The sequence below is a fragment of the Neodiprion fabricii genome, chromosome 5 (assembly GCF_021155785.1).
Source record: "Neodiprion fabricii isolate iyNeoFabr1 chromosome 5, iyNeoFabr1.1, whole genome shotgun sequence".
In the NCBI taxonomy this organism is placed as follows: Eukaryota; Metazoa; Arthropoda; class Insecta; order Hymenoptera; family Diprionidae; genus Neodiprion; species Neodiprion fabricii.
The window spans coordinates 4,702,603-4,727,993 of NC_060243.1; the positions used below are offsets into that span (position 1 = coordinate 4,702,603).

Below are 25,391 nucleotides of genomic sequence, written 5' to 3' on the forward strand. Positions count from 1 at the left end.
TTTTGTCTAACGGTTCCCCTTGAAGAGATTTTGTAAGAGCAGAGTTGAAGTTCCGAAAGCTCGAAATTAGAAATTATTTGGTGGCGAAACTTGAAGTAAAGAAATCAAACTTTGGAGAAACAGCAAAGTTTCCAGCGGTCGGAAACGCGAAGGATCAAAGTTCCGAAATGCGGGATTACGAAAATTCAAGTTAGAATAGAGCAAAGTTGCGAAATGTAAAGTTCCGATTGAGCAAAATAAGGTTTCGATATTTTTGATTACAATTATTATATTTTTTTCGATAAATTTGATATTTCTTCCAAGCTTAAAGTCTTTACATCAAGTTTCGCGACGAAAAAATTTCGGAACTTTTAAAATTCGTTTGATTCTTCGAGATCTCAGCCGGTTAATCAAAATATGGATTCCAATTTTTCCACCGATATCGTTCAGCAATTATCTAAGACTCTTCGAGACTCAAGTGTAATCGTACAAGAGAGTAAAGGATTGATTTATCAAGTTTCACGCCGCGTCTAATATTCGGTAGAACTATAGTCGATATGTCAAAATCTGCGGAACCCACGAAACGCAATGGATGGAAACGTCAAACGCAGGAAGCTAACTGCGGTCCTCGAACGTGCAGAGATAGCTATAAGCTACTCGAATCCGCGCTACGTAAACCTGACAGATTGGCTTTCCGACGGGAGGCAGCGCGCCAATTTGCAGGATTCAAAACAAGAGTTAATAAAAAATGAACACAAATTTCACCCCGTTCGTGAGCGCAGGACTCTTTTTTCCAAAGAGCGTGATAATTCAGGATCAGGAGATAATTTATTCCTTTACAAGCGAATGAGGACTAGTCCGTCCGTTATTTCGGGGAATTATACGTACATCCCGCGTCTCTGGTTTTCATCAGAAGTTGGTAAAAGAGAATCGGCGATTATACACTGAGATACATATTTGAATTTTATAGGATACGTAACATATATGTATACGCTTTTTGTGCAGAGAATAATTCCCGTGGTACCGAACGCGTTGCATCGGGCTTTTTATTCAGCTGTTTTCATCTCCTTTCTCACGGCTTTTAATTAACATATCGTCGATTTTCTCTCTCAGCTTTATTCGCGTCCAAGCGTCTTTCCGGTGACTAGGCAGGCGTTTGGATTCACGGGCGCTGTATAAAAAGTGTACAAAAAACGAGTTTGTATCATTATACGCATAGCGCGCTAAGGAAGGAGGACTCTGACTGTAAAATTGTCAGTAACAGTGGCTTCGCTGTTTCAGGTTTTAAATAAATGGACAAAGTTTTATCAACGTCTGGCAAAAGTTTGAAAACCAGTTTCTAACCGGCTGAACATGAGAAAACTTATTGTACAATATTTGCTATACGTTACAGGCTTGTTTTGTTCGCTTTTTTACTTTCACAGATTGTTATTCAGTATCTTACGTCTGCTGCAGAGGTCCTTGAAAATTAATTTCAGGATAGCTTGTTTTAAAAATAAATAGTGGTAACGAAGGTCTCAGCGGATCAGTGAGCCTGTAGGCCAACAATATTTGAAGGAAAACGGTCCAATTAAATCTGTGCTACACTGAGAAAAATTTCATTTGTTATAGTAACTGGAAAATTCAGTAAAACAAGTGTCGTTAAAAAAAACTGTTCGAATATTGTTCGAATTAGGAAAAACGACGTACGCCTAACCATTTTGCGCTATAAAGGCATGAAATTTTGAGTCGTCTGTTTTGTTTCATCAATTTCGGTACAGGGTCAGAATTTCACGAGTTTTCAACCACCGAAGGAGTAAATTTTTCAAAGCCAAGCTTGGGGATGTATCATATATGAGAATCGTGAAAAATGAGGGAAAGAAAAATGTGCGATAAAAGAGAAACGTGAGCAATTAAATCTCCGACTTCATACCGTGCGGTAGACTTGCGTCGGCTGCATTCTGACGCAGAGTTTTGACATAAGACAAGAAATAAAGAGAAATATTTTCTTCAAAGTTCTTACGGGAATTCCTGCAACGTCGAGTGAGAGAGTGGAAAAAGAAAATACGATCTAGAAGTTATGGCTGGAGTCGTAGATGATAATTTTGCACATTCGGGTGGAAAGAAAGATTGTAAATAATTGAATGGAATGAAAACATTGCGACAAAATTCTCGACCGGGATAAATCGAAAACCCGGGGAAATCATAGAGACGGGTTGTGAAAATGTATCGAGGTGGAAATTTGGTAATTTCGACGAGCGTCGCTGATCTTTGAAACGATGGGAATATTTTCTGTCGGCTGCCGCCGTTGCTATTCACAAACGTGGATTTATGAAAGACCGGGGTATGTTGGCAAAGAATTTCAAAGCAACCGTCGGACGGGTGCTGTATAAATAATGTGCAAACTCTTTGAATTATAGAAAGTTACACCCCTCATTCCGGGGTGCAAAAGTCCTTTTCTGGTTTCTGCAAGGTTCACGCCGTGTTTAATAACCACCTGTATATTATAGTATTATTCCATTTTATCCGCGTCGCAATGTTATATAATCTCAAGTTTACGCGAGTATAATTTGAAGACGTGATTTATTCGGATAAGAGATTCGACCGATTTATCTACCTACTGAGAAATGGAAATTACGAATTTTCAAAGTTCAGAAAGCACCGATTTTCGATTTTTCTCATTTTTTTCCACCCACTCGTTGATTGAACTACGCTGTGCGTGTATATTTTAACTTTCGGAATTTTACTCAATCGAAACTTTATTTTTCGGAATCTTGCATCGCGGAACTTTGATTCGTCGTGTTTCCCACAATTCGAAACTTTGTTGTTTCTTCAAAGTTTCATTTCTTAACTTCAAGTTTTCCCACCAAATAATTCGAAATTAGGCGCTTTCGGAACTTTTCAAATTCGTAACTTCAACCCTGCCTCTTTAATAAATTCGCGAAGGTTGAAACGTACGTTTAGAATTTTCGACATCGACGAAGACTGGGATTTGAGCTAAAGCTGCTATATTAGCCGTCTTTAAATTTAAATGTTCGTTCCAGACTCGCCCAATTACAGCGTGTAATTTCCGTTTCCATCGAGATTATATGGGAAAAAAAGGTATGGTTTAAAAACAAACTTCAACATCACGGAAACCGTCCAGAAATTTCATGTGTAGAAATAGCTCATCAATCATCATCATCATCGTCATTATCATATCTGTGCATACTCGCGTGACAATTAATTACACCTAGTCTGAAAAACCGTTCCGATGCTCTCACCGCAATTAACGAGTCTTATATCTTCTCGCGGCAAAGCCACTAGCACGAATTTAGCATGCGCGGTGGTGAAATTAATTACTCGAAGCAACGTCGTGTCCAGGATTAAATACGAAAGCCGAAGTAATTCTGCCGCAGTTATTCATATACCTGGCGAAGAAATCGCGAAATCTTGACTGTTAAAGTACTCGGTACTCTTATCCAAATCGCGAACATCGCGTCTGAATTTAAGGCCGGAAATTATCGAATGAATCGAAATTTTTCTTCGGGATATCGACGATCTATTTTTCAATCTAAAAATCTCCCACCTTCGATAAATAAAACAAAGTATTGTATCACGCCCGTTACTCGAATCCATTCTTTTTTATTCCAAACTCTCTCCATTCGTCCTACGAACTTGTCGCCACTTTTCGATTGCGAAGGCACTTTAAGCCACTTCGCACACTTACATGAACCCCGAGCTGCTCTCTATTGTGTCGTTTCTCTCTTCTCCTTCTTCTTCTTTTTTTCAGCCTCCGTTTCTCGCCTCAAATTTCAGGATCGCGTTCGGTTCTATTGCAAGGTTGCATTGAAAATTCGTTTGTAAATTTCGAGAACGTACTTTGGCAAAACTTCTGAATTATAATCATCGGATCATCGCTGATTGAGAATTTTCCGACGAGTTGGAGAAGTTTGACGCGACGCGAATTTCAATCTCGACGATCGTTTCGTTTTCTAAATAAAAGTAGGGAAAAGAGTAAAAATAAAAAAATAAAAAACAAAAAAATGAGAATCAAATTCGCTGTTTCTCAGAGAATCTAGCACTTTTTTTTTGCCTCTCCTTTTATTACCCGCTGCTCTTTGCTTAATACCCCAAGACGAAGATGCGTCTCGAGGGTGGTTTTGAAGCTTGCTTTTCACTCACCCCTCGGAAACACGACGGTTTAATCCATTTTCACCGTTTTTTGAATTCCCAGGTGACGACATTATACATATATATATATATATATATGTACTTCTCGGCCCTAGAATCGATAGATAATGACGAAGGAACAGTGTGCGAATTGAAATTGAAAAACAAAAAAAAAAAAAAAAAACCAAAAAAAAAAAAGAAAGTGAAACCTCGAGAATGAGTAGAAAAATGAAATAATTTAGGCAAAAAATGTATTTGACGGTGTTCTTGTCACGTTAAAATGTCATATAGAATGTATCTGTTTCGCACGAAATTTCCGTCTGTGGTGTGAACGTTAAAACTATCGTACGTTATTGATAGGTTTGAAAATAGTGGCGGCAAAATAAAAGGAAAAGAAAAAAGAAAAAAAAAAATACAGCACAGTGGGCTCTAAAAGGCTTTTTATTTGTCAAATTGATCACGACAGCCTTTCCAACTTGGAGGCAAATGAAATGTTTTTTTTTCAATCCTTGAATAAAGAAATAAAAAATGAATCAAACAATAGTTTCTCTGCCTTTTTATTCGAAAATTGAGATTTGTTTATCCAGTTTCAAATTTTCAAACCATATAAAATGAAATGACTACTAATTTTTTATTTCGCTTACTCGAAAATTGAGACTTTTTTATTTCATTTTCTAATTTCAAATCAATTTCGGCAACCTTTTCAATCAAGCTAAAAATCTGTGAAAATTCACACACTGTTTTTTCGTCATTATCTATCGATTCCACGTCTCCCACTTCATGAGTCTACTCTCATCCGATTACGTTCACTGAGAGAAATGTTTAGTTCCGATTACCGCTCAGTCCTTAACTGTTTTCATTTTTTACCACAATCGAAAAATATTATTCTAGGTAGAAAATGAAAATTAGTTTTCTAGCCGTTACCGGAAAGTCTGGTATCCGTTACTATTCTTTCTCATCACGATCACTGTTGCTAGATTTTCTTGCAACTGTTGCGAAAATTTAACGCTCGTGCGACGATAAATTGACGTTAAAGCCTTGTTTAACTAAAACAGTAGAGTAAGCCTCACAAACTGATTTTGCGTTGCAATAACGAAAAAAGTATCGACTATAGCGCAAAATGGTTACGCGTACCTCGTTTTTCGTAATTCCAACAGTTTTTTCAACGATACCAGTTTTACTGAATTTTTCCAGTTACTATAACAAATGAAATTTTTCTCAGTGTTGTGACCATTTAGCGGGTGTATTAGAATCGTTACAAGTTTCTATATCAATTAGAATTCTTTCGGGAACGAGATAAATTCGCGGACAGGCATTCAGAGATATCGAAAAAGGGTCATCCGAAGTTAATCGCGTCATGGAGAACCGTATATATATATATTAGCGGCGTCGGTTTCCGGATGTGAATCACCGCCTGAACCTACGCACGGGGATTCAATTAGCATAACAAACCAGGCAACAAACCATGCCGAGGTAGTCGAGAATGGAACAGTGACAGAGGATTGTGCAGCGGATGGCAATTAACCGGCGTAACTATAAATTAGGCTAATTTACAGATACGTTTACACGATCCACCCGCACGTGTGCGAGAATCATATGATCAGGAGATGTATGATTCAGATTTGTAATCGGTGATTTTGTTAGTGGCTGCGCAGCGACAACGCGAGTCGATTATGCTCACTGTTCGTTATTTTATTTGTGTTGTTATTTTTTTTTTTCTTTTGTTTTTTGTTTTTTTTTTTTTGGTTCTCTATTCGGCTTTCATTTTTCCGGTATTTATAATTAGTGCGCGGGCTATACCAATTAACGTATATAAACTCCATACACGGTGCTACGTAGCAGCCACAGGGTCGAGGAGCTTGCAGTTGGCGAATTATTGGGATTAGAAAAAAAAACAAACAAACATAAATAAACAAGCGATTCAAGGCTGACCGTGTGCCGGCCGGCGAAAAAAAAAAAATATTATTATCCAATTCGAATTTCGAACTACGTATTCGGATTTGTGATTAACGATTCAAAAGCTCTCAGGTAACGTATTACGTGAAAGTAGGAAGATTTTTTTTTTAATTTCGAACCACTGTAATGGATCCGCCGTTACGAAATTTTGCAAGTCTGACTTTCAATTCGATATCGGTGATCAAGAAAAAAAAAAAAAAAAACTCAGCTTATGAATTTCTACCGAAATACAAATGTTTTTAATGGTTTTTTACTCGCCATTTTGAATTTTTCAAATCTGACCTCAGATTCGTTATCAGCGACCTAAAATACTCTTGAATATCAATTTTCGTTTAAATCCGTTCATCCGTTCGTAGGATATCACAATTTTAATTTTATTCTTTGGAATTTTGATATTGAAATAATTGAAAAAGTACCGAATCGATCAAAGTAAAAAAATTAATCGATTCTGATTTTGTAAAAGCCGCGTAGATTGTGATGAAAATCTCGTTATCGAGATATCGTCATCCAAAAAATTTAACACACACGCACGCATACAGACGTCGATCTGAAAATAATCGGAGATGATTCTCTAATCTTCAAAACGCGAAGAACTGGTAAAAACGCGACTTTTTACTCTCGGTGTGATTACACTGACTTCGATTTTCCTCCGAAAACAGAGAAACTGGAAGTATCAATAACGAACCGCACAACGTATACTTGTACACGTGTTTTCATCCTCGAAGTCAAATGAAAGAGTAAATGACTGGAAACTCGATCTCTTTTTCCGGAAAGCTTTTTACACAGCCGAAGAATTTCCAGATCCCGGACCCAAGCAAATACTATTCAATCAAGACTCGCGGGTCAATTGAAATTCAAGGGACGAAATGCCCGCCGCGGTTTTCCCGGCACCCTTAAAACTCCCCGATAACTTCGGTTTGTATTCACTTGTACCCCGATTTTCTCGTGCGAAAAATTCCGTGCCGTAAAAAAGAAACCAAAAAATAAAACACAGTTTCCATCGAGTTTTTCGTTTTCCTTCGTTCTCATCCCAGTTCCATATACCGGAAACTTGGAAAATCCATCGTTTCAAGGTGTATATATTTTTCATTCCCGATTGATCCTTCATCCCCAATTGCCGATAATTCTTACGCGATTTGAAAATTCGGAGAGAAATTTTGTCGGTTGTTTAAAATTTATGCGTAAAGTCGAGGTACGTGTACTCGGCAGGTTCATCTACGTAGTTGTTGGGTACGTTGGAAGTGCGATTGCGCAGACCTGCCCTGGCTGGAACCCCTGATTTTAGTCCTAGAAGCCCAGTCGCGTGAGCGCCAGCATCCCTGTGTCACAGACAGAAGTTTCCTCACGAAATCAAAAGTGTTTGTACAAGTGGTTTAAAGTGATCGGAACTGATCCTCGGTATCCTCGCGAAATCAAATTCAACGAATCACAGCGCACGCTGTTATTAATTTTTACCAGTGAAAATCGCGAAACTGAGAGACTTCGACCGTTTATCTAGTCGTAAGTAGTAGCAGCATTACGACAAATTTTCCAGTCAGATAGGAAAAACAAAAGATAATCGTCAGAAAAAAGTCGCGCTATTTTTCAACTGCATAAATATTTCTCGTGATAATTCATTGGCAATAATATATTGTATCCAGACCAATTGCTGATACTCAAAATCGATTAAGACTGCGCGATTTTCTTTTGTTTTTATTACTTTTCAATCGAACACCGATTTGCGTATCGTAAACAAAATGGCGATTATCTTCAACGGCGTTAAATTATATTTTCACGACTTTGAGCCTGCTTTGGTTAAAAATTTTGAACAACTCGCGAGATTATTCTGCGATTTAGCGTGTGTCGAATTTTTTTAAAACTTATCTCCAAATCGATCCTCGCCCCGACGTTTTTTCCAGCGAAAATTCAAAAGCGGACAATTGGGACCGACCTTTAATCTCCCGGGCGATTTGGGGCCGATTCGCATTCGGCTTCTATCTTCGGCAAAGAATCGGAGAGCAAACTTTTACGCGAAAGCTTGCGTCGTGTGAAATCTTGACCTAAAGTTAGCAACAGGTTGTGCGCCGAGTTCGTCTTGCCGCTGTATATTTGAGAGCTAGGTCTGAAATCTAGTTCGAAATCGCATACGTGCAATATGGGATTATTGCAAAACTCTGTGCGCCTGGCAATCGTCCAAAATGAAATAAAATCCGGTGCCGATTTAACTTCACCGCGTAAGGTTAAACGGTGGCCAATATTTAAGGAGGGAATGGAATCGAGGCGTAAAATTTTCATCCCTCGTATGATAAAATGCAAATACATATTTATACTCGAATTCGAAGCAAGATGAAACAACGGTCGAGAATAAATAAATAAATGAATATGTAAACAAATAATTGGACGAACATGTTTGATCTTAGAATCCGCGGGATATTTGTGCAGCAACATTTTCGAAGCGTCGAGGGGTTTCGATAAGGGATGAAAAGAAATAAAGACATCTTCGTCCCGCATTCAGGCATCGCCTCTGTACGTTCGATAAGGCATGCGAAGTGTGCTGAATAAAATATCAGAGGATCGCGTTACGCACGTCGTACAGACGGGAGCTTTTACAATACGCTTGCCGATAACCCAGATATCAGGAAAATTCTAAAGGACGATGGGCCGGTTTTTTTTCTTTTCTTAAAAAACATATTTGCCGTTGCTGCTGCTGATGAATGAATGAATCGCTAAATGATTTATGCCTGGTAACTTTTTGAAGTAAGCTCGAAACTCGCCGAACCGAACCTGAACATTGTTTGCGACGTTGATTTTCTTCACCGCGTGCGTTGGAAAAATAAGCACGCTATAATTTTAAGAATTTTTTTTTGTTTTCAACCCTCTTTACGGGATATATTAGGTTACATGTCAATAACGCGCGGAATATTATTGCAGTAGATGTAAATTGTATCTCTGCGTCGTTTAACCATCCACTTGATATACGCCCACAGTTTCTTTATTGCCTTATATATGTATAGACGTAGCTACCAATTCACAGGAGTGACTTTTATTTACTGGAATAGACGGCGGCGATAAAAATTTTGAGTAGGCAACACGTACGCGACACGACGGTGCTTTCGAGCTTCCGGAAGACAAACTGAAGGAAACAACGTTACTTTATACACCGCTTTCGGATCTTTTACCATCTTATTTTTCAACGCCGGGGAGAAAGATGACGACGCAGCGTGTAAAAAAAAATTTGACGGCGTTTGATCCTGAAGGAATAAGGATCCCTTCGGACATCTCGTCTCCCGCAGGCTTGGTTACGTCTGTGTAACGTTTCTTTGACAGAATTCATCTCAAAGAAGTAAAAGCAGGATCAGAGCTGCAGGATGCTTGCCTGTGACACGGTAATTTCTGAAAAGGTAAACTGAGCTCTGGATCCTTGCCGGATGTAATCATTCTCAAAGGGAAAATCTTCCTCGTGTATAAATTCTTCTGTCCAACTTGTAATCTCGCAGATTATAGCAAACTAGATATAACGATCCTTCACACTTCGTCGACGCGACTGGCGTATAAAAACTTCTCGAGGTACGAAAGAACCAAAGAATGAAAAAGTTTTCCAAGAAGAATCCGAGAAATTCGTCGGCGGGATTATCCTCGAAAATATTTTATACGCCGTGTAAAAAATTATTACAGCTGCTCGAGGTGATTATTCAACGAAATAATTATTCCCAAAGTTAGCCTAGAGATTAATTTTTGTTGAAAGACTTTTCAAGGTATTGAAAAGCGGTGCTTTCTTTATATTTTTCCTTTCTTTCTTTCTCGTTGCTTCACCGCTGCACGGACCGAGGGTTGAAGATGATTCAGTTTTCAAGGGGTCCAATCACTCGGACATAATAACCCAAAAAACGTAACCCATGACAAAAATATCACACGCGAGATTTAATTCAATGTAATTTAACGTTTTGTTAATTTTTTGTCACTTTCTCGTCATGAATTATTTTTGTCTTGGGTTATTTTTGTCAAGGGTTTTTTTTTTTTTTTTTTTTTTTGTGTGTGGGTTAACATTTTTGCCCCGGATTATTTTTGTCCCGGAATATTTTCGTACGAATTATTTTTGTCTTGGGTTCTTTTTCGCGAGTCACTCCCGTCCGTGGATTATTTTTCTTCGAGTTATTTTTACGACGAATTATTGTTGCGTGGGTTACTTTTTACACGGGTCATCAAGTCCAGTCACCGTTTTTAAGGGCAACGTACATCGGGGGCGTAAAATGGGTTTCGATTGAAGACTCGCGGCGTCCTTTTGTTCCTTCGTCGGTATTATGTGACTCCGAGCGACGTCTCCGTAGATTAGAGACCCGCGAGGCGTCGGCGTCGTTCTCGGTTACACCCACTCACACCCACACGTATTATATTTCTACACATCCATACAGACACACGCGTGCACACGCGATACAAAGGATGTATCGCAGCCATATTCCCTGTCCGTTTTGCCGGATTACATCCATCCCTTGAACGGCGAATAGCCGATAATTCCTCGGCCATTTTGAGATAGTCTGAGAGCATCGTGTCCCAAAGGTAAGTCCCTAGTCCGCTGGTTATCTCGGATCGACACTCTCGCCCTGGGCAGTGCAGACAGTGGTCACTTGAATACGGTTTATACGCCTTTCCGAAACTGCCAACTTCACCTTTAGCGAAATTTTTGCACAGGTATCTAAACAACGAAGCATCCCTCAAGGGCGTTCCAACCGTACGAGAATTAACATTCGGTTTTCGATGAAATTTGGCAATTCGATAGATTTACTTTATTCGATCGCCGGATGACATTTTTGTTCCCGGTTCACGGGATTGTTTGTGAGATACCAGCAAATACGTCTTTGCTCATTTTACACGTATTCTTACGGAGGAACGGACGAGAATTCAAGTTATCGATTAAATTTGCAACGAAGTGACATCGAAATTTCGTTGAAATTTTTCTGCGGCAGTAGAAGCGAGTCTAACAATAATCGATAAAGATGTTTTAGAATCACTCACCATTTCCATGGTATTGGGAAAAATTATTTTAAAAAATGCGTACACGTCTGAGGTTGTATCCAGACGTGCGGGCCGTAACACGTTGCGACGTGGCAACAGCGAATCGCGTGCGTAAAACATGAAATCGCTGTATTGGACTTACTTTTCGGTTAGAAATGAAAAAAACTGATCTTGAAAGTACACGGAGCGAATGTACAGAGCTTTTACAATAACACGACGCGACGTTGCCAAACTCTGAATACCGGTTATTCTCCGGTTAAATCTTATCCTAATATCGGCCATTCTGAGAATAATAAACTTGCACGGACTGTAATAATATCAGCCCGAATTGTAAGGTTTGAAATTTTCTGCCAGATTGTAACCGGAACTGGCCAACATTTTTTTGAGATACTGAACAATTCCGGTACTTCTAAAAATGAAGAGAGTTAGAGAAGTCAGGAAAAAAAAGCATGTGAAAAGTTTTCTACGAACAGGAAAATCATCGTTGTGAATTATAATAACATCAACTGGTTATAAAAATGTTGTGAACAAACTATTGAGAAAAAAAAAAAACACGAATAAACGGAAACGTTACTTGTTTTCATTTTTCGGAAAATTTTGAGCTTTGTAATTTAATCGGCTTCTCCGTTCGGATTATAAAATTGGGTGAAACTGTAATATTTCCGTACCATATTTAAGATGATGATAAAAATATGATCGTTGATATGATTCTGTTATTTGTATCTCGATTTTTCGTCTAATAAAACGAGCCTTCATCGCACCGGCGAGTGATTCCGGAATGAGATTTACCAATTTTCATTGAAACGAAAAGAGCAGAATTTTACCATTCTCTTAGTATTTCCGTACATTATATAATTGCTTTTTCCGGTCGTTGAATCCGCGCTTCTTGACCTGAACTTTCATCGTTCTTGCTATATTAATAATGACGATCGGTTTACGGTCAACAAAAAAAAGCAGCCCTAATTGCAAGTCATGAATTGACGTGAACAATTAATTGCCTTGCTGTTTCCAACGAACCGCATATACAGTTACAGTTTTCGAGTGGTGCAGAAGCTCGGGAAAAGCTCTGCGGGAATTAACGCCGGGAACTCTGCCGACGAGCTATTCCTACCACTTTGCTGTTGAGTGCTTGCTACGAAGTGCCTGATTCGTCTCCCACCTCGTAATTGTGCCAGTCGCCGCGCCTTTCATTTCCAATCAGGAAAATGGTATTGATGTTTGAAAACGAGCCAATTAGGAATTAACCGAGTTCACAATCTGACCGACGAACCGTCCGATCGAAAGGAACCGCGAAACAAAGGTTCAAGAGGTTGCTAATCTAATTAATATCAGAAATAAATGTAATTTTAAAAATTTCTGATTTTTTTTTTGTTTTTTTTTTTTTGTTTGTAGAATCTGGCAGATTTCAACCAAAAATAACTCATTCGATTCGTGAATTAATCCGCCCTGATAATCATGTACGAAAGATTTTTCCTTCCGTTCGTGAATAAGTGAAATAAAAAAACAAACAAACTTCGACTCGTGAAATTTTGACAATTTACAAATGATAATGTTTGTACGATTCAGCGAGAAACACGTAATTATTATCTAAAATCTAGCTCCGTCGATTTTTGGCGAATTCGTAAAACGAATGGATAAAACGTACTCGATAATTATTCACGATAAGAAAACGTCAAGGAATATAAATTTCTTGATGAAAAAATGATTGAATGATATGATTACTATGTTTTTGTCAACTGAACGAAATTTTTACAGTTAATATCAGTGGTTTAATTTTTGACGAGAGGTTTTATAATCAAATCCAGTAAGATTATTCGCACCTGTGATATTTTTCGAATCTCTGCTTTGTCACTTTTTCGCATATTGTTGGAATTAGGAAAAACGAGGTAACGGGTAGAAAACTAATTTTCATTTTCTACCTAGAAGTATATTTTCCGATTGTGGTAAAAAATGAAAATAGTCAAGGACCGAGCGGTAACCGGAACAAAAAATTTCTCTCAGTGTCCGTTATCTGATTTACTCGATGGCTCGAAAGATCACCTCCACCTCGAACCGAGATGCGAAGCTCTCTGTGTGTGAAATTCGTTTTTTCCGGATGATTTGCGCCTTCGTTTCGTCGCTTATACGTACGTACCCAGAGGGTCCACTATAACCATAGGTTAGGATTAAGAGCTGATATTGGCGGTGCAATATCGCGTTTCATCCGGGTGCCTTTCTCTCTTGGCAGGTTGACAAAGCGACGGTTTCAGTGTTCGCAAAGAGGGCGGAGAACGAAGGAGGTAAAAATATTCTCCCCCGAAACGGCTGGAGAACTCCGCTGGAGCACCGCGAGATAGGCGTTTATACGCTTCTCTAACGGTTTTCCAATGGCCACTATATACATTTCATTCGCAGTTTTAGATAAGCGAAGAACCCCGCCTCGTGATTCTTCCACTCTTATCAAAACGAGGAATAAAAACAACAATGAAAGAAAAAAAAAAAAAAAAACAAGGGAACAAGATAATAGGCAAAACTGTTGGGAAAGGTCAGGTTTTATACGATGCACGGTAAAAGTTTGCATGATCGTTTTACGTGAACTGATCCCGCAACATCGGTTTAAAACTGTGGCTAACATTTGCATGTATATGCGTAGATGTACAAACTTTGAGTAACGATGAATGGATATATGAACGTTAACTACAATGTTGCAGATACTCAATCACCAAACTGACTGTGGTATCACGCATACCTATAATTCGATTGCAATCAGCAAATTTAAATCCCCGGTTTTCTCCCTCCCTTATCTGCAATAGTTGGGGGCGGAGTTGATGTTCGGAATTTGTAAAGTTCCGAAAGCCCCTGATTCCGAATTATGTGGTGGCAAAACTTGGAGTAAAGAAATCAAACTTTGGAGAAACGACGAAGTTTCAGAAATTCAGAAAAATCTAAAATCAAAATTACCAGAATTCCGAACGCAAAAGTATCGAAAATCAAAATTACCAGAATTCCGAACGTAAAAATATCGAAAATCCAAAACAAGAAAGATCAAAGTGGTGAAATTTCACCAAGCCAGAAATTCACGGAACTGAAAATCTTGGATCATTCGGAATTTCGATGTTTCGGATTGTGAAATTTTCTCATTCTCGCACTTCCGAACTTTGACTTGGAGTTACACCCTTTCCGCATTTTGTCCTTTCGGAACTTTGAACATCAGGTTTCGGACCATTCGAAACTTTGGTGTTTCGTAAAATTGTTCTTTTTCTTCACTTCGAGTTTCACGGCCAAAAAATTTGGAATTTGGCGATCACAGAACTTTTCAAATTCGGAATTTCAACCCCGGCCAATATCCACTATCGTAAATAATGATCCCTTTCTCTGTGTCGATACTAAATTTCCGAACCCTTCCGTTATTCGCGTCTTTCTCTCATACGCCTGGATCACTTTTCACACCGTGCGTCGCGTCGTAAACTAAGAACCGAATTTTCGGAGGTTGAATGACGGCGAATCATTTTTTTGACGCCGGAACTTGAAACCCTCTTACGCTCCTCCGAAAAAGCATCCGCCTAATCCCCGCCATTAAACCTCAGGCTTTCCTCGTCGTCGTCGGTAAGAATTTTGCAAAAATTCCACCGCATGTTATTCAATATTCAACGGAGAGAAATTCGCTGTAATCGAGATCGGCGCGGTGACGCATTCAAACAATTTCCATATCGTCAAGGGTTCGATAAAATTCTGAGAACCTTCGACGATCAGCTCGGCTGAACAGCTCTGACCTTCGTTTATCGTAAAAGAGAATGAATAATTCACCCCACTGAGAGAAATTTTTAGTTCCGGTTACCGCTCGGTCCTTGACTGTTTTCATTTTTTACCACAATCGGAAAATATACTTCTAGGTAGAAAATGAATATTAGTTTGAAAATGAAAAACGCCAAATGATATATCCGCGTACATTTCATTCGATTCCTGCGTCAAGTGACGAATATTCGTGACGAAATACGTTTCGGCAAAAATATACTTCGCGAAAAGTATGCATTGAAAAAAAATTGCATGTATTGCAAAATGTAGAAAAGCACTCAGCCGACAATGATGAAATAATCCTAGCCGAAGTTGTCAAAAGCGCATAAAAAGAAAAGCTCATCGTAATTAAAATCTATAAAGCTCTGAAACGCGTCATCGAAGGGCAGACTTCGATATTATATAGATTGCAAAAAAAATTCAGACGACACGAAGATGCAACGTTTATTGCAACAATGTAATTTATGGTGCAGGGATTACCTTATATGGTAATAAATAAACCGGAAATTCTTTTTGCAGTAAACTTACGGGAATCCATTTATTTTGCGACATCTTTCGCTGTTCCGATGCTTTTCCAAACGTACTGTACGCTTTTTATTCCGTGCAATATATCTCCTCGTTTACGACCCAGCACATCGCATATTCGGCCGAGTGAGCCATAAGTTTGTTGTTACTTTCCTGCAGCGTATAGAAAGAGTAGCGTAAGGGTGAAAGAAAGCCGTGTATGGATTCGTATTATTCTGCGTACGAAGAAGAGGGCAAAGTAAAATGATAGAAAAAAAAAATAAAAATTTATTTTACAACCATGCAGGGATAAAAATCCGCCGACGAGATGTTTTTACAGATAATTATGCATCGGTGGTTGTTGAACTTGGGTTGATTTCCTCGGGGATTTATGTGAATTCATTTCCATGTGGGTTGAAAGTGAGAGGAAAAAGGAAGAAAAAACAATAAAAAGACAACGATTATAATTTGTTTTGTCATTTTTACGCATCAGGGATCGTAATATTAATTTTTTTTTTTTTTTTTTTCTCCATTCACTCGCAGACTCGCTGTTCTTTTATTTTCTTATTCACGAAGAAATCCATTTAGGTAATGGCCCCGACGGTGGTGGGTGGAAAACCAATGCCGGGAGCGAAGATTCACCGTGAAAAGGACCTCGGACAAATCGCGCGTTGCTTCACGTGTGTTGAAACGAAACCAAAAAAAAAAAAAGTATAGTGCTTGAAGCGTTACAGCAGAAGGAAAAACTGAGTTCGTAAATTTTTTTTTTTCATAATCGTTTGCCTCTCTCTTTGTGCTATTCATTCGCAGGTTAAAATTACTCCTTCACACGGAAAGATCTCCGGTTTACTCTGTACTTAAATCTGACCAAGTTCCTTCGGTATTGCAGGAAAGTTTTTGCACATTTGATAATCACACGCTAGTTTATTGTTTTGGAAATGTATTCGGTCAGAAGTATCGATTTCATTCGAAAAAAAGATTCTACAGCTTTCGGGTTACTAGTTGAAAGAATCCGATATTCCAGGGGCGGGGTTGAAGTGCCGAATTATTTGGTGGTGAAATTTGAAGTAGAAAAATCAAACTTTGAAGAAACAACAAAGTTTCGTATCGTCGGAAACACGACGGATCAGAGTTTCGAAGTGCAAGATTACGAAAATTCAAATTACGATAGGGAAAAGTTGCGAAAAATAAAGTTTCGATAGAGTAAAATTTCGAATATCAAAATATACTCGCACAGCGTAGTTTACTCAATAAGTGGGTGTAAAAAATCAGATACACCAATTTCAGATTTTATATTAAATTGCCGTCATCGACCGAGCTATTTTCATTCGCACAACTATAATTATAACGGATTGACCTTTGAGTAAATCCTCGGAGCCGGGAAATGAGGAAATAGATGCGGTTTCAGCCCATGACAGCCGACCTTTGAACTCGGAAAGCTCTCGTGTTCGAAACCCTCGAGCCAAAGTAAGACAGGGTGAATGTATTTTCGATGAGTATCGGGTGGTGTGTGTCAAAGTGCATTCCTAGCAAATACCGTATCGCTTTTGAAATAGAAATGTCACGGATGATGGGATGATTCTCTTTGATGTGTCGCGTTCTTTGCCTTTTCCTGTCAGTATTGCAGTTCTGCAAATTCTGTTGTGCACACAAATTTGCTTTGTTCTTTTCGGAATTTTCCTCCCCCCTCGTATCTCATCTAGAAACTTTTCTCGGTTACAATTTTCCAGTTTCATTCCCTTCACTTTCCCTACGGATGTCGATTTCACGAGATCCAATAGAAAACGAATGCCATTGAAATTCATCAACGAACGTGTGTTAAAAGTGTTCATTGTTCTGTTCTTTGATTATACCGTCTGCTAGAAAATCGAATTCTCCGAGACGATGGAACACGTTTAAAAGGGTTTGGAGTAACGGGTCACCTTCCCTATTGGCTATTAGGGCTACAACTCGTTGCTTGTACGACGTAAGAAAACTACGAAAATAGTAATCCGATTTCAAAGAATGATCGCTTGTAGAAATGCACGCAAATTTAACATTCCATAAAAAAAATAATATAAAATAAGACAGAGAAGCTTGCCTTGAGAGATGTTTTTACCGAATTACTTTTCGCGAGAAATCTTTTCAAACCGAATTCTTATTCACCTCGAGTATTTGATTGGGTCGGTAAATTCGGCAGACTTGCGAGATAAGCGGATAGAAGAGATTCCCACACAATTTTGGCAAACACGTGTCTGCGTATATTACACGCACATGTGTCGAAGAAAATTCAATATTCAGCCAGTTGAGTTAGGTTTCATTACGCGTGAGGTTAGACTCAGACCCTGATCGACGCAAACACGTGGATCACCTCTATCTCTGGGCATTTATATTGAACATAACCGCATCCTAGGAGGTCAGATTATTTCCGACTTTCCCATTCGAGGAAACGAATTCCAGGATCAGGGCAATTCGCGTGGCTCAAGCTCCGTGTTCCGGTCAGTGGTTACAGGTTGGTAGGTTGGCACATCCGACCACTAAACTCGAAGACGTCGAATCACTTTGACGGATTATACGGATAAGCTTGTGAATATTTCCCAAAGTCTTAGATCGGTGACTTAATTTTTGCAGGGTTGAAAAATCTTAGAACGAGTTTTTAGATTTGGAAGATTATGATTAACGTGACTTTACATGGGTTCGAGAAATCAAAGTCAGGTTCCAGATAAGACTTCGGGCTATTTCATGGATTCAAAAGTCATTGAATCAATTCCATGCGAACACAAACAACGTCTGATCCTCGTCATTTTTGAAAGTTTTCGAAATTTTTTATTAAACAAGTTAATTATTTACGAATATGTAAAATGATCTCGAAAATGACCTTTTTTAAAAGTCTCAAAAAAAAAAAAAAAAAAAACGGATAAACTGAAAATTCTTTATTATTTTTCAAACTAAACGTTTTGATCAAATAAAATATTCCTCAAACGGTGTGCAAATTTCCAAACTCTATAATTGATAAAAAGAAGTTGAACGGGCTAAAAAACCAGACAAAAATCTCTCCATAACAGAAGCCATCTAGAAGTGTTCTGAGTGTAAAATAGAAGTTTAGAGAATTTCTCGGTAATTTTCAAACGGTTCAAACAATCTTTTAGCTGATTGAAAAAAATTGAAAGTGCTGAAAAAGAATGGATGAAAAATAGGAATATAAAATACAGTCTCTGAGAATTTTTTGAGAACTTCAAAAAACGTCCTTTCCAAAATTACTTGATGTATTCACAAATAATTGAGCAGTGGAATAGAAAATCTGAAAAAATTCATATATATAAATATAAAAGAAAAAAAAATCACGTCTTGACGGTAATATTCATTTCCTCCTTTCACGTCCGAGATCAGGAAGCGCGCGTATAATCGAGAATGTTTGATTCATACCGTGTATAAATTGAGGTCAAGTTATTTCCAGGTCAGGTCACGTCGTTCGCAACAGTTTCAGTCCACCTCAGGCTTGAGGGTATTGAAACTTCCGGCAGCTTCCGGGACTCCGTGCGTAGGTTTATACCGAAAAACGGGACCCTCGATGTCTGCGGACTTCCTTTACACCCAGTTCTAGACGCTGACCGAAGCACGAACCTTCAACCCTTACGTAGCTCTCTGTGTTTGTGCAATTGTAACCCGTCGTCATCGTATTCAATTATAACCAACAACGGGAGAGCTCCGCGAGCTGAAATTGTGGTTATCAACCCCCCGCTCTCTTCCCAGAGATATATCACAGGGATGGAAAGAGGATCTCTAACCGTATAATAATAACAACAAAAACAATAACAATAGTTATAGTAATAAGCGTACTTTTTGCCGATTAAATGCGCGGGGGCTGATGGGCATGAATATATTATTAGACTTTTGCACAGTGCTTCGAGTCGAGAGGATTCCTCCAATTCCGATCGTTGAATCGGAAGAGGCTCTTGAAACCGATTATTCAAAGTAATTTTCGAGTTCCTGGACGTCAGACGTGGATATCGCTTCGTGAATTAAAATAATTCCGATCTTTGGGTGAACGAGAGATTTTTTCTGTTTCTTCTTCTTCTTCTTCCTCTTCTTCTTCTTTTGCACGTTTGTATATCGATATGACAACTCGTCCCGACGCGCTCGTGACCGTGGATTTTTACGGCAGAGCTTGCAGGACCCGGGTTAGGAATTCCCTTGCGATCATTTTGGCCGCGAACAATTTTGGCCGTTGAATCGAGTGGCGGTTAAATGAGAATCGTGAGGATATCACGGAGATTCTCCTCAAACGTAAAAATATTTTTATATACATATACTGGTGTGTATATATATATATATATATATATATAGGTATGTACCAAAATCGCCACACCGTGGAATTCATTTATAACCATGAATACAGGTACCAAGGACAAACTTTTCTCGTGTACGATCAAAATTGGATAGACCCCATCGTGTATATATATGTATGTATATATATAGATATATATATTATGTATGCATTGTATTGTACAGAGGAAAGGGAAAAGGGAGAGCGAAAGTAAATTGCAAGAAAAAGACGGTTGGAAGTCGGGAGACGCAAAAGAAAATTGATGAAATAAATTGAGATTCTGAACTTGGGGGAATTCGGTTCGAGGCAATTTAATCAGCTTCTTTTTCTGCGTCTATACGTGTAGTTTTAATCACTGGCTGAGTCGCGCAGCCTGAAATATCTCGAGCGTCTGTTAGCTCCGGGTCTCTTTGTTCCGGCTAACCGAGGCTCGGCGTACCTTGACACCCAAACGTGGAGAACAACGGTCTTTGGCCCTTTAGAGAGGGCGTGTTAACGATCTATCGGCGGTAGGGAAAAGGGTCCGAATACTTGGGGTAATTAGAATGAGCGAAAAGCAAGGCGAGACGGCGAGGAAAACGGGACTGACGTCATGCAAATGCTTCCCTAACGCAGCTTCGTCGTCTCGACCTTTTTCCAACTCCCCTCATTCCCCAAACTCGAGTCACGCTTTCCTCTATTTACCCTGCACCCTTTTCCCAGCCGCCGGCAAAAGGAGAGTCGAGTCTCGCTGCTGAAGTCGCTGAAGATAAGATACTCGCGAAAAGAAGCCGAGTGGACGGGTTATATTTGTACGAAATTGGCGAGGCGAATCAACGCCGACTAATTATAATTAACGCGGTAGGAATTCAAACCCGTCTTTTCACGACTTCTGGGAAAATGTTTTTAATTACGAATTAATTGGAACAGTGCAACAACTTTTACTTCCTGCGAAACGAGCCGCGAGTGCGAATTTTCGACAAGTTTAAGATCCTGCATTTTTTTTTTTTTTTTTCGTGAGTAAATAATATAGCAGGATAAAAAAATGGATTTTAACGTTATTTTTTGAAATTATGACAAATTTTTTGGGGGACGATTCGATTTTGGCAAAATTTTTTCAGGTACAGTTCATGTATCAGTTATACTGTGAGAATATTTGAAATTCATTTTTACGCCGTATGCAGTTTGGAAAATACCTGGGTTTAACAACTCGAGATGAAAAAGCACTTGACAATTAAAATCGTTGATGACGCGTTGAATTAAGCCCGAGTAATTTCACCCGATTTTTTCAGGTCAAGCTGCGTTCTGCTGGCCGGTAAATTAATCTTTGAAGGTGCCGTTTTTCCCGGCTTTTCTTCGCACGGCCAACGGAAGTCTGCATGTTCTTAGCTCATTGTTTTCTTGAAAAATCTGCTCCAGCGGCGGCTGGATTCCGAAATTTCTAAGAACTCGCGACGAGGGTGGGTTTAAAGTGCATGTAAAACACTGCACGTGAGATGACATAGTTGCCTCGGCACTTTGCCGTTATAAAACGTGACGCACGTTGCACACCGATAAAAATTTCGCTTGCACAGGTAGAGTTCAGATTCGCAATCAGCGACCCAAAAAACTGCTCTATACCAAATTTCATCTGAATCTGTTCGGTAGATTAAATGTGCAACCCCTGAAAGGGTTGAATGTAATCCACCCTCTTTGGGACACGTTATAAAGTTGAAATAAGAATTCGAAAAAACTATTCAATTATTTATTAATTACGCGGAGGTTATTTTGGATATTTAAAAAAATGACCTTCCAATAATGATCCCAACGTGCATCCTGATAGTTGTACTGAAACAAATTTCCCTTACTATCCACTACTGCGTTTTTCGGTTGTAATAAAAAAAACGCCAACGCACTCGAAGACTCCGCATCAATTAAAACTGAAAATTTCTCGCCTTGCTGAATATTCGGCATTAGATATAAAAATGCACCGACGAAGAGACGGTGAAAAATCGCTCTCCGTAAACACATAAATTTATTCGATCTCATTCCTCGCGAGTGTCCATCGATCCGGAAAATCTTCTCTCAAGGGTTAAGATATACATCTCCTTGAACATATGTCGCGTGCTAGCTGAGCCGTCGATAAGTGTCGGCGCGTTTCATCGTCGCGACGCCTCGGAAAATATCCCAACTTCCCAGCATCGCGAACTGCATGCTAGACGTCCGGATACCCGGCGAAATATTTACTCGGAGTATGACTAGGTCTAGTATTCCTGCGATACACACCTACGCAAACAAATACTTATAGATTTTCACTCCGGTAGGCGACGGATCGTAAGTTTTCCTCCTCTGTGCAGCTGCGAGGAGTAAGAAAAAAAAAAAAAAATAATAAAACTGAGAAACGTCATTTTCTCCTCGCATAAAAGTCTTTTTCACGATAACGCGTCTTGAACGGATATAATCATAATAATAGTATTAATAATAATAATAATAATATTAACAACAACGTACCGAGGTGATAATTATCCTGCCTTCTTGAGCATCGAACACACCGCGACGGTAGGATCGTTATTATTAACGCGGTCCAATTATGGAATAATACACTACTCCGAAAAGCAAATAATGTATTCGCAATCTCAAACCTTAGTTTCAATAATCTCTTGACCTTTCTTCAATTAGTCGGAGCTCCGAGGGCCGGGATTTGGAAGCCAATCAGCGTTCGTAACGTGGAAAACACAAAGGCGAAAGCTGTATCAAAGTCCGATCAAGCTCCCTGAGAATTAAGCTCCGGATCGTCTGTAGATACGGTTTGAAGATTGAACAATTTGCTGGCAGAGGGCAAACAGTCCGGCTGGAAATTTAATCGGGAGAATTGAAAATCATGGGTTAAAAATGAGCGGAGCTTTTATGACGACGGCTGGATGCTTCGAAGGAAAGGTTGGATTTGTTATTTCGACGTTGTTTTTGAGGGGACGCCAAATCTCTGCTGAATACTCTCTCGGTCAGCGTTCTCGTTAGTCTTTATAATAAAACATCGCGAGGTTTATCTGTGTAATTGTGGAAATTCCCAAAAGATTTGGACCGTACTGTGTAAATAGAGCGCGAACCGCCGGAAGTTATCACGGATGGAAGGCAACGGAACGGAAATACGCGTTGCCAATGTGAGGGAAAATTTATCCGTGATTAGCCGGGAGGCGAAAGGTTTTTTCAAACATTTATAAGATGAAGATTCGCGGTGAGGGAAGAAATAACATGTGTATTATTAATTTTTTAACGCTACGTTTTCGCTCGATATTCGATTCTTACGGAGATGAAATTTTTCCTCGGAAATTTTGTTCAAGCGAAATCCGGTATCGCCCGAATATATTATTGATAGTAAAATTCTCAGGAGGAAAAAAATTTGAATAACCGCGGCAATAAACCTGCAAGATCTACACACATGTATACGTATGTAAAATATACGTCTATACGTAATATGTGTATAACATAATCCTCGAACTCTGAATTCAAGTTTCAAGGATGTGCTTCAGACTTGCCGTGCAACCGGGATTAAAGTTTCAGCCCTTATACGAGTAAAATGTATAAAATGAAAATCGACTCATTCAGACTCGCTGCAAGCTCACTCGCACACGCACTTTTTATTTCGCTACATATTATCTCGTTTTTATCATTTTCTTTTATTTTTACCTGAAAAATTTTTTTACACACGCTTTTGTAACCGTAAAAAATTTACCACCGCCCGACCAGCGGCTGAAATTTTCTCCCACGCTTACAAACGTCAACGTCATTCGTAATCGAGTAGCGGATTTTTGTCGCTACACTCGATAACTACAAATAGATTTACCCGCGCATCTATCGTTCAGAGTCGAATGTAATGGAATCCCTTCTTCTCGAACACGCCAGATAATTTCCAGTCTCGACAGCTTTCACCACCCTTGGAGATATTGCAATTTTTTTTTTCTGGCCGACGCCTTGCAAAAAGTTTCTTTGTATCCAAGGCTATACGTGCTTTTTTTCCGATATTTACGAGTTACAGCTGGGCGAAATAATTCGCAGCTCAAAGCTATTTTACTTTACTCGCTCCGAGATAAAATTAAAAAAAAAAAAACGAAAAAAAAAACAATTATGAGACAACATTATATGATGTAATAATTGCATATGCCACTGATTATATATTCCTGCAGACATAAAATCACCGAAGTTATTTTTTTGAAAATTACCGATACGTCGATAGATGTAACCTTTTCAGTTTTTTTTATTTTTTTTTAGTTTTCATGCGTCAATTTGACGCAGTTTTGTCTCGAGTTTCTTACTTTCCGTAGAAACAAGTCTTGTCAGATTGTTGTAATGCCGCAGATCCGCAGAAAGTGGGAAAAATTTAATATTATCGAAAGTGCTTTTGTTCTTTCTCCGACGAGACCAAGATATCGATTCCTGATCATGTAGCTGCGGTGTAAGGTCTGTTTTGCATCTCATTTTCGGGGGGGTGAAAACTTCTGGCATATGTAACAGAATATATTTGAAATATCGCAATTGTTGTCCTTCGATAAGGGAAAACATAGAAGCGCACCCTCGACGTATTGGAGAACGCGTCGAAGGCTGATTGAACTGGGATTGAGCTTGCATTCGTATACCGAGAGAGGTATTTCAATTCATGTCTGCAGCGCATCCGCAGTCTCGGAATTATCACTGTAGTGCTGCATGGTATTAATATTTTCCCGCCTCTCTGTCGAAACGAAATCCATCAAGGAACGTAGGCGGGAATAAAAACTCCATTTTTCCGCCAAAGATGTGCGGGTTTATTACTTTTTTAATTTCATATCCCTACACAGCTGAAAACTTTTCATCGATGTTTACACGAACTGGCCGAAAGCTTGACCGAGTTTTCATAACGCGATAGAGAAAAAAGAAGTTGTCGATAGAATTGCTCGGTTCAAAGTTCTACTTTTATTCGATGAAAACTCACCGTTCTGTATTGTTTCAAGGCGATTCTCGGTCGTGAAACGGAACTGCTGTTGTCTTTGTGAAAAAGGACGAAAATAATTCGCGTTCGAGTGAAACGGAAACGGTTATAACAATGTCAGAAGCTGCAATGACAGAAGCGGCAAGCAACTTGAAAGGTTTGATTTTAGTTACAGCGGAACTTTAGACGCGTTGTAGCACACAGGAATGACGAACTTAAAGAACGTCTTAAGTAGCCTTTGACTTTTACCATTATTTTGACGTAAAAGCTGCGATGATGCTTAGCATTGAAAGCGTAACTAAACCGATTTAAAAGTTTTTTGTTCAACTATATTCGATGCAAAATTTCTGAATATCGAGTGAAAATTTCACATGACGATTGCCTCGACGTTTTCCGTTGAATCAATGCAACAGGTTCCTTTTCTTATATTTCAACTACAGAATCAATTTCGACTTCAGTTAATTATTGATGAAGAATCGAGAAAATTATTTGGTCAAGAAACGATAATTTCTTGATTTTATCACGGAGTATTCGCGCTACGGGCTAAAATGAAACCGAGCACAATGAGAAAAACAAAATACCGATGTTTGAACTGCATTTAATAATTAAACTCATAAGGCCTGTTCTGCGTATAGATTCCGTTACCTACATCTTACCGACATTTTGGCCACTTTTCAGCCCAGACACAAACCCTTTTTAACGGTAAAGGTTGTCCCCACACTGGTCAATTTTATCGATACGATCGCTGAACTTATCAGCGGCTGAAAATGTCGGTAAGACGTCGGTAACGGAATCTGTACGCAGAACTAGCCTCATAAATCTATCTAT

General features: G+C 39.0%; 1 long non-coding RNA gene across 1 annotated transcript in view; it reads left to right on the top strand.

The window, feature by feature from the left end:
- Positions 1-7,387: 7,387 nt before the first annotated feature.
- LOC124182515 overlaps positions 7,388-25,391 on the top strand; it is a 39,476-nt gene continuing 21,472 nt past the window's right edge. The window contains exon 1 of the long non-coding RNA XR_006870786.1: positions 7,388-7,566. This is a non-coding gene — a long non-coding RNA (uncharacterized LOC124182515). The remainder of the gene's footprint in view (positions 7,567-25,391) is intronic.